The following is a 15,841-nucleotide window of genomic DNA, read 5'->3' as shown; positions in this document are numbered from 1 at the left end:
GCTAGTTAGTTGCTGTGGTTGTAACCATGGATACCTAATCTGCAATGCCCTGCACATGAGGTAAGAGGCATGGCTATATCAGGAGAACTATACTGCATTGGAGATATTTGCTAATATTCCTAGCCCAATATGTAGTAGGTGTGGTATCTTGGGAATACCCCTTTAAGCCCCGCCCTGCTCACAGCTGGCTGTTCGCTACATTTGCACCCTGCCAGGCTGCTATCATGTGTCTGTATTGTGAGGGCACGTTCATGGCACCATGATGAAATGCTGATCTGGCAAGCTAGGAATCGTCTCTGTGGCTACAAAGTTTTGCAGGCAAGTGTATATGCGTGGGTGAGATGTAGCAGAGCTGGCCGTGTGTCAGGGCAGTATTGTACATGATGAGTCGGCAGAAACAAGCAGCAGAGGTGAGGTGTTATGGAAGGATGCCGGGGATGATGGGCACAGCCTGGCTCACTACTTGTTACTCTGCGGGTGGGGATGGTGAGAAGACCCCTATGCCATGGAGCGGCCATACCCAGCACCGGTCACCTGTCCCGACCCAAGCCCGGCAAGCACCTGTCAATCACAACTCCGCCCCTCCGTCTTCCTCATGACATCACGGCTCAGTGACGTAATATATCCTATACAGCGGAGTCCACGGTGACCGAGCGCAGCCCGGGAGGGTCACGTGACACCGCCGTCGCTGACCCCTCACTTCGGTCCTCGGCGCTGGATCCTTAGATGCCTGAGCACAGGGGGTTAAAGGACCTTTGTTGATGTCATGACCATGTGATCAGTCACATGTGGGGGAGGAGTCAGGTGCTGTGCTGTATTGTGCTGTGGGATGATGGATCACATGTAGAAGGAGCTATGGGGCAGATATATACCGTAGGGGAGTATCTGATATCACGACAGCAGGCATAAAAAACCTTACAGATGGGAGCTGAGATTACAAGGGGTATCCCCAGGATCAACAAATGGGACCTGAGATTTAAAGGGGTATCCCCAGGATCAACAAATGGGACCTGAGATTACAAGGGGTATCCCCAGGATCAACAAATGGGACCTGAGATTACAAGGGGTATCCCCAGGATCAACAAATGGGACCTGAGATTTAAAGGGGTATCCCCAGGATCAACAAATGGGACCTGAGATTTAAAGGGGTATCCCCAGGATCAACAAATGGGACCTGCGATTTAAAGGGGTATCCCCAGGATCAATAAATGGGACCTGAGATTTAAAGGGGTATCCCCAGGATCAACAAATGGGACCTGAGATTTAAAGGGGTATCCCCAGGATCAACAAATGGGACCTGAGATTTAAAGGGGTATCCCCCAGGATCAACAAATGGGACCTGAGATTTAAAGGGGTATCCCCCAGGATCAACAAATGGGACCTGAGATTTAAAGGGGTATCCCCAGGATCAACAAATGGGACCTGAGATTTAAAGGGGTATCCCCAGGATCAACAAATGGGACCTGAGATTTAAAGGGGTATCCCCAGGATCAACAAATGGGACCTGAGATTTAAAGGGGTATCCCCCAGGATCAACAAATGGGACCTGAGATTTAAAGGGGTATCCCCCAGGATCAACAAATGGGACCTGAGATTTAAAGGGGTATCCCCAGGATCAACAAATGGGACCTGAGATTTAAAGGGGTATCCCAAGGATCAACAAATGGGACCTGAGATTTAAAGGGGTATCCCCAGGATCAACAAGTGGGACCTGAGATTTAAAGGGGTAACCCCAGGATCAACAAAAGGGACCTGAGATTTAAAGGGGTATCCCCAGGATTAACAAATGGGACCTGAGATTTAAAGGGGTATCCCCAGGATCAACAAATGGGACCTGAGATTTAAAGGGGTATCCCCAGGATCAACAAATGGGACCTGAGATTTAAAGGGGTAAACCCAGGATCAACAAATGGGACCTGAGATTTAAAGGGATATCCCCAGGATTAACAAATGGGACCTGAGACTTAAAGGGGTATCCCCAGGATTAACAAATGGGATCTAAAACGTAAAGGGGTATCCCCAAGATTATCAAATTGGACCTGAGATTTAAAGGGGTATCCCTAGGAATAACAAATGAGACGTGAGATTTAAAGGGTATCCCCAGGATTAACAAATGGTGTTTAAAGGGATAACCCCTGCAATAAGAAATGGGACCTGAGATTTAAAGGAGTATCCCCAGAATTAACAAATGTGAGCTGAAGTTTAAAGGGACCTGATTGGTTTTAAGATTATTATCTTTCAATCCAAAGGCAGCTTTAATATATATATATACACACTACAGTTCAAAAGTTTGGGGTCACCCAGACAATTGTCTTTTTCCATGAAAGATCATACTTTTCTTTATCAAATGAATTGCATACTGAATAGAAAATATAGTCGAGACATTGACTTGGTTAGAAAGTGATTTTTACTTGAGATAATAATTTTCTCTTCAGACTTTGCTTTCATCATAGAATTCTCCCTTTGCAGCAATTACAGCTTTGCAGACCTTTGGCATTCTAGCTGTTGAATTGTTGAGGTAATCTGGAGATATGTCACCCCATGCTTCCAGAAGCCCCCCCCCCCCCACAAGTTGGATTGGCTTGATGGGCACTTTTTGCGTACCATACGGTCAAGCTGCTCCTACAACAGCTCTATAGGGTTGAGATCTGGTGACTGGGCTGGCCACTCCATTACAGATAGAATACCAGCTGCCTGCTTCTTACCTAAATAGTTCATGCATTATTTGGAGGTGTGCTTTGGGTCATTGTCCTGTTGTAGGATGAAATTGGCTCCAATCAAGCGCTGTCCACATGGCGTTGCAAAATGGAGTGATTCTTTTCCCTGAGGAAGGAGGCAGATGAGTCTCCGAAACGCGTTGGAATGATCTAAATAAAAGAATAATTTTCATTCACATCCTTGCTCGTGGTTTCCTAGCGCGGTTTTAAACCCGTTTTTCTCCAGTCTTCACCTTGATACCCTTTGCTCGGACACGGGGCCGCTGCTGGACCACCAAAGCACTCATCCACGCTGTCAAAGGGGTTGTGACTGGCACAACCCAGCCAGGTGAGTCCTTTACTTTTTTTCCCTCTGCCCTGTAAATCGGGTAAGACCCTATTGCGCCTTTCTCTCCTACTACAGCTTCTGTTTAATTTAATGTTAGCTTCATTGAAAAAAAATGTGCTTTTCTTTAAAAAAAAATAAGGAAATATCTAAGTGACACTAAACTTTTGAACTGTAGTGTGTGTGTGTGTGTGTGTGTGTGTGTGTGTCTGTGTGTGTGTGTGTGTACAGTACAGACAAAAAGTTTGGACACACCTTCTCATTCAATGAGTTTTCTTTATTTTCATGACTCTGAAAATTGTAGATTCACATTGAAGGCATCAAAACTATGAATTAACACATGTGGAATGAAATACTTAAAAAAGTGTGAAACAACTGAAAATATGTCTGATATTCTAGGTTCTTCAAAGTAGCCACCTTTTGCTTTCATTACTACTTTGCACACTCTTGGCAGTCTCTTGATGAGCTTCAAGAGGTAGTCACCGGAAATGGTTTTCCAACAGTCTTGAAGGAGTTCCCAGAGATGCTTAGCGCTTGTTGACCCTTTTGCCTTCACTCTGCGGTCCAGCTCACCCCAAACCATCTCGATTGGGTTCAGGTCTGGTGACTGTGGAGACCAGGTCATCTGGTGTAGCACCCCATCACTCTCCTTCTTAGTCAAATAGCCCTTACACAGCCTGGAGGGGTGTTTGGGGTCATTGTCCTGTTGAAAAGTAAATGATGGTCCAACTAAACGCAAACCGGATGGAATAGCATGCCGCTGCAAAATGCTGTGGTAGCCATGCTGGTTCAAATTGAATGATTGAAGGTGAATGGTTGAAGGTATGCCTTCAAATTTTGAATAAATCCCCAACAGTGTCACCAGCAAAGCACCCCCACACCATCACACCTCCTCCTCCATGCTTCACGGTGGGATCCAGCCATGTAGAGTCCATCCATTCACCTTTTCTACAAAGACACGGTGGTTGGATCCAAAGATCTCAAATTTGGACTCATCAGACCAAAGCACAGATTTCCATTGGTCTAATGTCCATTCCTTGTGTTCTTTAGCCCAAACAAGTCTCTTCTGCTTGTTGCCTGTCCTTAGCAATGGTTTCCTAGTAGCTATTTTACCATGAAGGCCTGCTGCACAAAGTCTCCTCTTACCAGTTGTTCTAGAGATGAGGTGTGTCCAAACCTTTGGTCTGTACTGTATAATAAATATATATATTATATAAACATAGACACTATATTACAAAAGTGAGTATTCCCTTCACAGACACAAGTGTAGCCAACATTATTTTCAAGCACTGCCTTACCTGTCTTGGGCATATAGTTCATTAGAGCTTCAAAGGAGCTACTGGAATTCTCCTCCATGACATCACTGGGCTGGTGGATGTAAGAAACCTCCCACAGATGATCAATAGGGTTTAGGTTTGGAGACATGCTTGGCCAGTCCAGCACCTTTACCTTCAGTTTCTTTAGCAATGCAGTGGTCATCTCTGGAGGTGTGTTTGGGGTCGTTATCATGTTGGAATACTGCCCTGCAGCCCAGTTTCGGATGGGAAGGGATCATGCTGTGCTTCAGTATGTCACAGTACATGTTGTCATTCACGGTTCCCTCAATGAACTGTAGGTCTCCACAGCCGGCAGCCCTAAACCATGATACTCACACCACCATGCCTGACTGTAGGCAGGACACACTTATCTTTGTCTTCCTTACCTGGTTGCCACCACATATGCTTGATACCGTTTGACCCAAATAAGTATTTTTTTTCTCATAAAACCATAGAATATGGTTCCAGTAATCCATGTCCTTAGTCTGCTTTGCCTTCAGCAAACTGTTTGGTGCATCATCTTTAGGAGAAGCGTCCATCTGGGATGACAGCACAGCAGACCAATTTGCTGCAGTGTGTGGTGTATAGTCTGAGCACTGACAGGCAGACCTTCCACCCCTTTAACCTCTGAAAAGGGAGGGCAGAAAACAAGTCAGTATCTGGTGTGACCACCATTTGCCTTGTGCAGTCCATCACATCTCCTTTGCATAGAGTTGATCAGGTTGTTGATTGTGGCCTGTGGATGTTGGTACACGCCTCTTCAATGCCTGTGCGAAGTTGTTGGATATTGGCAGGAACCTGAACCCACTGTCACATATGCCGATCCAGAGTGTCCCAAACATGCTCAATGGGTGACATGTTCAGTGACTATGCTGCCATGCAAGGTCTGGGATGTTTTCAGCTTGCAAAAATTGTATACAGATCTTTGCAACATGGGGCCGTGCATTACCATGCTGCAATATGAGATGAAGGTCGTGGATGAATGGCACAACAATGGGTCTCAGGATCTCGTCACAGTATCTCTGTGCATTGAAAATGTTCTATTTCTATTGTGAACTGAAACCGCCCTACACCATTATGGTCCCACCTCTAAACTTCACTGTTGGTATGGTGTTTGTGGGGTGATATGCAGTGCTTTTTGGCCTCCAAACATGGTATTATATTATGGCATCATCTCATCAGACTATAATCTCCCAGTATTTCAGACTTGCCTAAATGTTGTTAAGCAAGCTTTAAAACACCGTTGACCATGCTTTTTGCTCAGCAATGAGCAGTTTGGCTCTCCACTCACATGCAGCCAGCCATAAACAGATCACTTCCGGGGGCAGGTTTTCCATTTTTTTTTTGTTTGGTGCACACATGTGATCACACTATTACCCCCAGTGCGAGTCGATCAAACACTGCAAGCGGCTGGCAGTGCTGAGCACCATGCAGAGTATGGGGAGCAAACTGTAAAAACAATTTTGGAGGACACAGAATCAATAGCAAGAGGGCAAATTTGAGGACACCATATGAGGAGCAAGTGGGCAGGATGGGTGTAGACACAGTATGGGGAGTGACAGGGGCTAAGTACAAAGTGAGGAGACAACTCCGATCAGAGAGAACGTAATTTATTAGGTACCTAAATGTATTTGTGATACCTTCTAATTCTCAACAGTACTGTGGTTCCTGTATGGTCCGCAGTCTATTAATGACGGATAACCCCAATATCTCCTTACTATTGTTAAAGTGAATCTGTCACCAGGTTTTTGCAACTTTATCTGAGAGCAGGATATTGTAGAGACAGAGTCTGATTCCAGTGGTGTATCACTTACTGAGCTGTTTGCTGTCATTTTGATAAAATCATTGTTTTCTTTGCTGCAGATCTAACAGTTATACAGCATGAATACGCTGGACTACCTTGCAGTACGCCAAGTAGTCCTCTAACGATAAGCTACTGCTGATTAATCAGTGATTTCATCACAATTACACCAAGCAGCCCCGTAAGTGACACAACTGGAATTTGGGTCTCTGCCCCTACATTATGCTGCTCTCAGATTAGGTGTTAAAAACTTGGTGACAGATTCCCTTTAAGGGTGTACTGGAAGTTGTAGGTTCATGCAGTATAAAAGTATATGGGTCTGACCTGACATTACAATTGATGTACCATGTACTGCTTGTGGTTCTGGTGATGTATTTCTGTACTGCTAGTGGTTATGAAAATTATTTTCTTTACTGCTTGTGGTTCTAGTGATGAATTCCTGGTGGTTATGATGCTGTGTTTCTGTACTGATGGTGGTTCTAGTTATGTATTTCTGGTGCTGTTAGTATTTATGAATTGTTACTTGTGTACAGGATCAGAAGTTGTAAGATTACTTTAACATTGATGGCCTATCTTTAGAATAGGTCATCAATAACTGATCTCACCCCCGCTGATCAGCTGCTCTTGGTGCAGGCGGCCAAAAATGCTTACTTCCGGATCTGCTCTGTCTTCTGATAGTGCCCGTAACTGGGTACTGCACATCCACCTCATTTATTTGAATAGGAGGTGGATAAGCAGTACCCCGCTGCGGCCACTATCAGAAGTCGGAGCAGCTCTGGAACTGAGCATGTCTGGCCACCTGCTGCCGTTGACACCTAGAACAGGCGATTGGCGGGGTGCCGGACCCCGGCCAATCAGACTTTGATGATCTATCCTAAGGAAAGGTCATCAATGTTAAAGTAGTGGACAACCTCAGTAATAAAGTATTGTGCTGTCTGACAAGTTAATGGTTTTTATTTATATTCAGAGCATTAAAGGGATTGTCCAAGTTTGTGATAAGCCTGCAGTCCTTCTATGTGTCACTCTATGTGACTGCAGATGTCTGAGTTCTTCTAGTGCGCACACTGCATGCTGTCAGGATTCTCTGGTGCCGGTGGTGAGAGTGGGAGGTTACGAAACCGCAAGTATGCAATTTAAATACATGTGGTCACATGCCGACAAAATATGCATGGCCTCGCTCATAGAAAATGAATTTACGTCAAAAGATCAAATAGAAGTGGACTGTCGTAAGACGATGTCAGCAGTAATAGTTATAACATGATTTTATAAAATAAAGAAGGGAATTTTGTTTACTTACCGTAAATTCCTTTTCTTCTAGCTCCAATTGGGAGACCCAGACAATTGGGTGTATAGCTACTGCCTCCGGAGGCCGCACAAAGTACTACACTTAAGTGTAAGGCCCCTCCCCTTCTGGCTATACACCCCCCCGTGGGAGCACGGGTCCTTCAGTTTTAGTGCAAAAGCAAGAAGGAGGAAAGCCAATAACTGTTTCAAAAACAAATTCAATCCGATAAACAATATCGGAGAACGTAAGTTATTAACATGAACAACATGTGCACCCGAAAAACAAATACCCTCAGAAAAACAGGGCGGGTGCTGGGTCTCCCAATTGGAGCTAGAAGAAAAGGAATTTACGGTAAGTAAACAAAATTCCCTTCTTCTTTTTCGCTCCTAATTGGGAGACCCAGACAATTGGGACGTCCAAAAGCAGTCCCTGGGTGGGTAAAATAATACCTCGCGATCGGGCTGTCAGGCAGCCCTTCCTTACAGGTGGGCCACCGCCGCCTGCAGGACTTGTCTACCTAGGCTGGCATCCGCCGAAGCGTAGGTATGCACCTGATAATGCTTGGTGAAAGTGTGCAGACTCGACCAGGTAGCCGCCTGGCACACCTGCTGAGCCGTAGCCTGATGCCGTAATGCCCAGGACGCACCCACGGCTCTGGTAGAATGGGCCTTCAGTCCAGAAGGAGTCGGAAGCCCAGCAGAACGGTAGGCGTGAAGAATTGGTTCCTTGATCCACCGCGCAAGGGTGGATTTGGAAGCTTGCGACCCTTTATGCTGACCAGCGACCAGGATAAAGAGTGCATCCGAACGGCGCAGAGACGCCGTGCGGGAAATGTAGATCCTGAGTGCTCTCACCAGGTCCAACAGATGTAAACCCTTTTCAAATTGGTGAACTGGATGCGGACACAAAGATGGTAAAGTGATATCCTGATTGAGATGAAAGGAAGATACCACCTTGGGAAGAAACTCTGGAATTGGACGCAGTACTACCTTGTCTTGGTGAAACACCAGGAAGGGAGATTTGCAAGATAACGCCGCCAGCTCTGACACTCTCCGAAGAGACGTGACCGCCACCAGAAAAGCCACTTTCTGTGAAAGCCGAGAAAAGGAAATCTCCTTCATAGGCTCGAAAGGTGGCTTCTGGAGAGCAATCAGAACCTTGTTCAGATCCCAGGGTTCCAATGGCCGCTTGTAAGGGGGAATGATATGACAAACCCCTTGCAGGAACGTGCGTACCTTAGGAAGTCGCGCCAGGCGCTTCTGAAAGAATACGGATAGCGCAGAAACTTGTCCTTTAAGGGAGCTAAGCGACAAACCTTTTTCCAACCCAGACTGCAGGAAGGAAAGAAAAATAGGCAATGCAAATGGCCAGGGAGAAACTCCCTGAGCAGAGCACCAAGATAAGAATATCTTCCACGTTCTGTGGTAGATCTTGGCGGAGGATGGTTTCCTAGCCTGTCTCATGGTGGCAACAACATCATGAGATAAACCTGAGGTCCCTAGGACCCAGTACTCAATGGCCACACAGTCAGGTTCAGGGCCGCAGAATTCAGATGGAAAAACGGCCCTTGAGACAGCAAGTCTGGACGGCCTGGTAGCGCCCACGGTTGTCCTACCGTGAGATGCCACAGATCCGGGTACCACGACCTCCTTGGCCAGTCTGGAGCGACGAGAATGGCGCAACGGCAGTCGGACCTGATTTTGCGGATCACTCTGGGCAACAATGCCAGAGGTGGGAACACATAAGGTAGTCGGAACTGCGACCAATCCTGAACTAAGGCGTCTGCCGCCAGAGCTCGGTGATCGTGAGACCGTGCCATGAAAACCGGGACCTTGTTGTTGTGCCGTGACGCCATCAGGTCGACGTCCGGCATCCCCCAGCGGCGACAGATCTCCTGAAACACGTCTGGGTGAAGGGACCATTCCCCTGCGTCCATGCCCTGGCGACTGAGAAAGTCTGCTTCCCAGTTTTCCACGCCTGGGATGTGAACTGCGGATATGGTGGATGCTGTGTTTTCCACCCACGTCAGAATCCGCCGGACTTCTTGAAAGGCTTGTCGACTGCGTGTTCCCCCTTGGTGGTTGATGTACGCCACCGCTGTGGAATTGTCCGACTGAATCCGAATCTGCTTGCCCTCCAGCCACTGTTGGAAGGCTCGCAGAGCAAGATAGACTGCTCTGATTTCCAGAACATTGATCTGAAGGGTGGACTCTCTCTGAGTCCACGTACCCTGAGCCCTGTGGTGAAGAAACACTGCTCCCCACCCTGATAGGCTCGCATCTATCGTGACCACCGCCCAGGATGGGGGTAGGAACGACTTTCCTTTTGACAATGAGGTGGGAAGAAGCCACCATCGGAGAGAGTCCTTGGTTGCCTGAGAGAGGGAGACATCCCTGTCGAGGGACGTCGACTTCCCGTCCCATTGGCGGAGAATGTCCCATTGTAGAGGGCGCAGATGAAACTGCGCGAAAGGGACTGCTTCCATTGCTGCCACCATCTTCCCTAGGAAATGCATGAGGCGCCTCAAGGAGTGGGACTGGTTCTGCAGGAGAGATTGCACCCCTGTCTGCAGAGAGCACTGCTTGTCCAGTGGAAGCTTCACTATCGCTGAGAGAGTATGAAACTCCATGCCAAGATATGTTAGTGATTGGGTCGGGGTTAGATTTGACTTTGAAAAGTTGATAATCCACCCGAAACTCTGGAGAGTCTTCAGTGCCACGTTCAGACTGTGTTGGCATGCCTCTTGAGAGGGTGCCTTTATAAGTAGATCGTCCAAATACGGGATCACGGAGTGACCCTGCGAGTGCAGGACAGCTACTACTGCTGCCATGACCTTGGTGAAGACCCGAGGGGCTGTTGCCAGCCCGAAAGGTAACGCTACGAACTGCAGGTGTTCACTTTCTATAACGAAGCGTAGAAAACGCTGATGCTCTGGCGCAATCGGCACGTGAAGATAAGCATCCTTGATGTCTATTGATGCTAAGAAATCTCCTTGAGACATTGAGGCTATGACGGAGCGGAGAGATTCCATCCGGAACCTCCTGGTTTTTACGTGTTTGTTGAGCAACTTTAGATCCAGGACGGGCCGAAAGGACCCGTCCTTCTTTGGCACCACAAACAGATTGGAGTAAAAACCGTGACCTTGTTCCTGAAGAGGAACGGAAGTCACCACTCCTTCCGCCTTTAGAGCGGCCACCGCCTGCAGCAGAGCATCGGCTCGGTCGGGCGGTGGGGAAGTTCTGAAGAAACGAGTTGGAGGACGAGAGCTGAACTCTATCCTGTACCCGTGAGACAGAATGTCCCTCACCCAACGGTCTGACCTGTGACAGCCAAATGCTGCCAAAGCGGGAGAGCCTGCCACCGACCGAGGATGCGGAGAGAGGAGGCTGAGAGTCATGAGGAAGCCGTCTTGGTAACGGTTCTTCCTGCTGTCTTTTTTGGGCGTGACTGCGTCCGCCAAGAATCTGAACCTCTCTGATCCTTTTGAGTCCTTTTGGACGAGGAGAATTGGGACCTGCCTGAGCCTCGAAAGGACCGAAAACCAGACTGACCCCTCCTTTGTTGGGGCTTGTTTTGTCTGTGTTGAGGTAAGGATGAGTCCTTACCCTTGGAGTGTTTAATGATTTCATCCAAACGCTCCCCAAACAAATCGGTCACGAGAAAAGGGCAAACTGGTTAAGCACTTCTTGGAAGCAGAATCTGCTTTCCATTCTCTCAACCACAGGGCCCTGCGCAAAACCACGGAGTTGGCTGACGCCACCGCCGTACGGCTCGTAGAGTCCAGGACAGCATTAATCGCGTAAGACGCAAATGCAGACATTTGAGAGGTCAATGGTGCCACCTGCGGGGCAGATGTACGTGTGACCGAGTCGACTTGTATAAGCCCAGCTGAAATAGCTTGGAGTGCCCATACGGCTGCGAAAGCTGGCGCCAACGACGCTCCAATAGCTTCATAGATGGATTTCAGCCAGAGCTCCATCTGCCTGTCAGTGGCATCTTTAAGTGCCGCTCCATCTTCTACTGCAACTAAGGATCTAGCTGCAAGCCTGGAGATTGGAGGGTCCACCTTGGGACACTGGGTCCAACCCTTGACCACGTCAGGGGGAAAAGGATAGCGTGTATCTTTAAGCCGTTTAGAAAACCGCTTCTCAGGATAAGCGTGGTGTTTCTGGATTGCATCTCTAAAGTCAGCGTGGTCCAGAAAAGTGCTTAATTTACGCTTGGGGTATCTGAAATGGAATTTCTCCTGCTGTGAAGCTGCCTCCTCCTCAGTAGGAGCTGGCGGAGAAATATCTAACATCCTATTGATGGACGCTATAAGATCATTCACTATGGCGTCACCATCCGGTGTATCCAGATTGAGAGCGGACCCAGGATCAGAATCTTGATCAGTTACATCCGCCTCATCACCCATAGATTCGTCCCGCTGGGATCCTGACCAGTGAGACGAAGTTGAGGGCCCCTCATAACGAGCCCGCTTAGGTTGTCTGGGACTGTCGTCCGAGTCAGAATCGTCACCCTGGGGTGCATGTGACACCCCCGGAGCTTGGAAGTGTTCCAGCTGAGGGGGACCAGGGAGCAATGATGCCACAGTGTCCATGGTCTGAGTTACTGGTCTAGACTGCAATGTTTCAAGAATCTTTGACATGGTCATAGACAATCTGTCAGCAAAAGCTGCAAACTCCGTTCCTGTCACCTGGACAGCATTCACAGGTGGTACACCCTGGGTCACGTCCAGCAGAGGCCCCGGCTGTGCAATTTGCACAGGGGCCGAGCACTGCACACAATGGGGGTCAGTGGAACCTGCCGGTAGAGCAGCCCCACATGCGGTACAGGCAGCATATAATGTCTGTGCCTTGGCACCCTTGCGTTTAGCGGACGACATGCTGTCGCCTCCTTGTAATCTAGGAGGGTATATAGCCGAGAATCACCAGCGACCGTACAGTACAAAGTATTTGCAAACACAAAATACTCAGTATACAAACGGCACAAGTGGGGGTGAGCCCTTGAGGGCTGCTTACCGCCCGCTGAACAGCGGGTATGAGGTCGTAGAATCCCGTGTCTGGGTCTCCCCGTCTCCCCTCTGCAGCTCAGCGTGCAGGCAGGAATGGCTGCCGGCGTTCTGTGAAGAGGGGCGGACCGTGGGCGTGCCACAAACAAAGAGCGGGAAACTGCGTCCTACTGTGCCTGGTGTGAGGGCTGGAGTATGTAAAAAAGACTCCAGCCCTCAGCGCTGATGCTCTGTACAGCGTCCCGCCCTCCTCCTGACTGGCAGGTGCGGAGGCGGGAACGAACGAACTAGGCCACAAAAGCCGGGGACTGTAGTAATAAGCGCGGCCGTGATATATGCACGGCCAGCGCGGAAGTCCCCGGCGCACCACAAGTCCCAGCCGCGTCGCAGTCCCAGCGGCCGGCGCGACCGTTCTCCCCGAGTCTACCCACTCAGCTAAGCTGAAGTGAGGAAATGGCACAAGCGCAGCAGCGCTGTTGTCCCCGGCGCACTAACACACCCAGCAATGCTGCGGTGTGCGCGCGTATGCACGGGGACACAGAGTACCTTGACGGAGCAGGGCCATGTCCCTGACGATACTCGGCTCCAAATCCAGCGGCTTCTCCAGGGGCTGCGGATGGAGCACGGTCTCTGTGCCTGGAGACCGGTAAAATCCCACTTCGCCCAGAGCCCTAATGGGGATGGGGAAGGAATCAGCATGTGGGCTCCAGCCTCCGTACCCGCAATGGGTACCTCAACCTTAACAAGCACCACCGACAGAAAGTGGGGTGAGAAGGGAGCATGCTGGGGACCCTTGTATGGGTCCTCTTTTCTTCCATCCGACATAGTCAGCAGCTGCTGCTGACTAAACAGTGGAGCTATGCGTGCGTGTCTGACCTCCTTCGCACAAAGCAAAAACTGAAGGACCCGTGCTCCCACGGGGGGGGTGTATAGCCAGAAGGGGAGGGGCCTTACACTTTTAAGTGTAGTACTTTGTGCGGCCTCCGGAGGCAGTAGCTATACACCCAATTGTCTGGGTCTCCCAATTAGGAGCGAAAAAGAAAATCACATTTAACCATTACTGCTGACCCTGTTCATACAACAGTGCGAGAGTCCACTTATATTTGATCTTTTGACGCCAATTCCTCGTGCTGCCTGCTGCAGCTGTAACCTATACGCATTCAATAGCAGTTGTGACTATTTCACCACTGCATCAGGTGAGCACATCTGATATGTCCTCTAAATGTATTAACGTCTTTTCAGTCTGCTTCACATTGAAAATGAATTGAGTGAGGCTGGACACGCCAAATCAGAATGTGTCCAGAAATATCCAACGCTCAGATTTTGTGCTCACATGACTGTACATTCGCCACTGGTGGGGGAATCCTAAAAGAGTGCAGTGCTCACTGTCAGAATTCAAAAGCTGCAGTCAGTCATTGCAGACTTTCTTCTCAAACCTGGACAAGTCCTTTAATTATATAATTAGGCATGTAGCATGTCCAATCCTAACAGCGTGTAATATACTCACTGTCAGGATTCGGCTCTGCTCGCTGGTTCCAGCAGTCGCCACTCCACTCATATGTGATTTTCATACTTGCATGTGACAATTCTTTTCATATATAGTGGCTAATTTGTTATTTTCATATTTTTTCCCTATAAATCAGTGATAAAATGAAGGAAAGGCAAGTCTTATGGTCACAAAAGTACCACTAAAATAAAATTATTTTTTTTTTCACTTTTTGTATTAAATTATTTTTACACCACAGGTTGTTTTTTTTTATGTGGGTGGAGCTAATAAGTGATCAGCATCTTATTTTTTTCCTGTTATTCATTTATGTAGTACGTTGTGCATCCTCAAAGTCATATAAGACCTGTGGGGACATTTCAACAATTATTTATTTCTTTTTTCACTTTAACTATCCCCATTTATAGTGGATATGCAGCCTCTTGGGTGGGTCTACTAGGACCCAGCCGTTCCTCCTCCCTCCTTACATACCTTGATTAAATGATCACTGGGTCCCGAGGAGGAAGTGCGGTCAGCGCTTACTACATTGTATACTCAGTGCTAGTTCAGCACTGCGTATACAACAATCGGTAAGGCAGAGTTGGTAATAAATGATGTCTGCGTGAAAGTCCGGCTGTTTCTGAGAGCCTGTTCCTGCATGTCATCATGCACCTGCTCAACTATGCAGTGACATTTTAGAATGCAAACTGCCTGCATAATTATATTTTATGGATGATCCGGAGGTATTTGCACAGATGTTTGTCAATAGTTTAAAAACTTATGAAATGCTTATAGCTGTACTTCGGCAACCAAAAAAATAGCTGACTAAAAGATGTATGACCACCACAGAGCGCAGATTAATTATTAGCCAATTTTACCAACTCTGCCTATAACTGTCTCACATATGGCCAATTATTGCAGGATTTCTCAACAGCCTTTTAAAAAGGAGCCATGCTACCCAATCAAAGAGTAAAAACAGTCATCACAACACAGGGGTTCACAGTGATGTATCAAAGGGGCATTACAGTTTAAGCTCTGAATTAGTGATGAGCGAGCACTACCATACTCAGTATTCATAAAGAGGAGTGGGGCACTCGGACAGGCTTGTGTACCAAGAATAATGGATGTCAATGGGAAACTTGAGTAATTTTCTGGAAGATCTTCAGAGAAAAATGCTTGAGTTTCCCATTGACTTCCAATATCCTCGGCACACCAGTCGACCCTATCCAAGAGACTAACTGCTTATTACGGGTACTGAGCATGGTAGTGCTCACTCATCACTAGTTACGAGTACTGAGCACCCGAGCATGGTAGTGCTCACTCATCACTAGTTACGAGTACTGAGCACCCGAGCATGGTAGTGCCCGCTCATCACTAGTTACGAGTACCAAGTAACCAAAAATGGTAGTGCTCATCATTAGTTAAGAGTACCTGGGCATGGTAGTGCTCGCTCATCATTAGTTACAAGTACTCAAGCACCCAAGCATGGTAGTGCTCAGTCATCACTAGTAACGAGTACCTGAGCATGGTAGTGCCCGCTCATCATTAGTTATGAATACCAATCACCCGAGCATGGTAGTGCACTGCTCACTCATCACTAGTTACCAGTACTCGAGCACCCGAGCATGGTAGTTCTTGCTCATCACTACTCTATTTCTCCACCACCTGGTCCAAGGTATCCATGTTTAGGTGGTTTCCTGTACACAGATCATACTAAGGCTGGGTCACACATTTCAGGCCTGGGGGCAGTTATGTGCTGCGCAGTTGAGACCCAAAACAGAAACCTTCACACTTTCTTGCAGCAAATCCTGGCCACGCAGCACACTACCTCTGTGAGGAGGGAACCAGTGAACCCTGGTTATTTTATATTGTATTTAAAGCACATAACTGAATAAATGCAACA

General features: G+C 47.8%; 1 protein-coding gene across 1 annotated transcript in view; it reads right to left on the bottom strand.

Moving 5' to 3' along the window:
* MAFG (MAF bZIP transcription factor G) overlaps nucleotides 1–759 on the bottom strand; it is a 19,645-nt gene extending 18,886 nt beyond the window's left edge. The window contains exon 1 of the mRNA XM_075349505.1: nucleotides 562–759. The gene's annotated coding sequence lies outside the window, so the exon portion shown is untranslated. The remainder of the gene's footprint in view (nucleotides 1–561) is intronic.
* Nucleotides 760–15,841: the final 15,082 nt, after the last annotated feature.

The sequence above is a fragment of the Anomaloglossus baeobatrachus genome, chromosome 5 (genome assembly GCF_048569485.1).
Source record: "Anomaloglossus baeobatrachus isolate aAnoBae1 chromosome 5, aAnoBae1.hap1, whole genome shotgun sequence".
Lineage (NCBI taxonomy): Eukaryota > Metazoa > Chordata > Amphibia > Anura > Aromobatidae > Anomaloglossus > Anomaloglossus baeobatrachus.
Note: the sequence above shows the minus strand (reverse complement) of the source record. Positions and strands in the feature narration are given on the sequence as shown.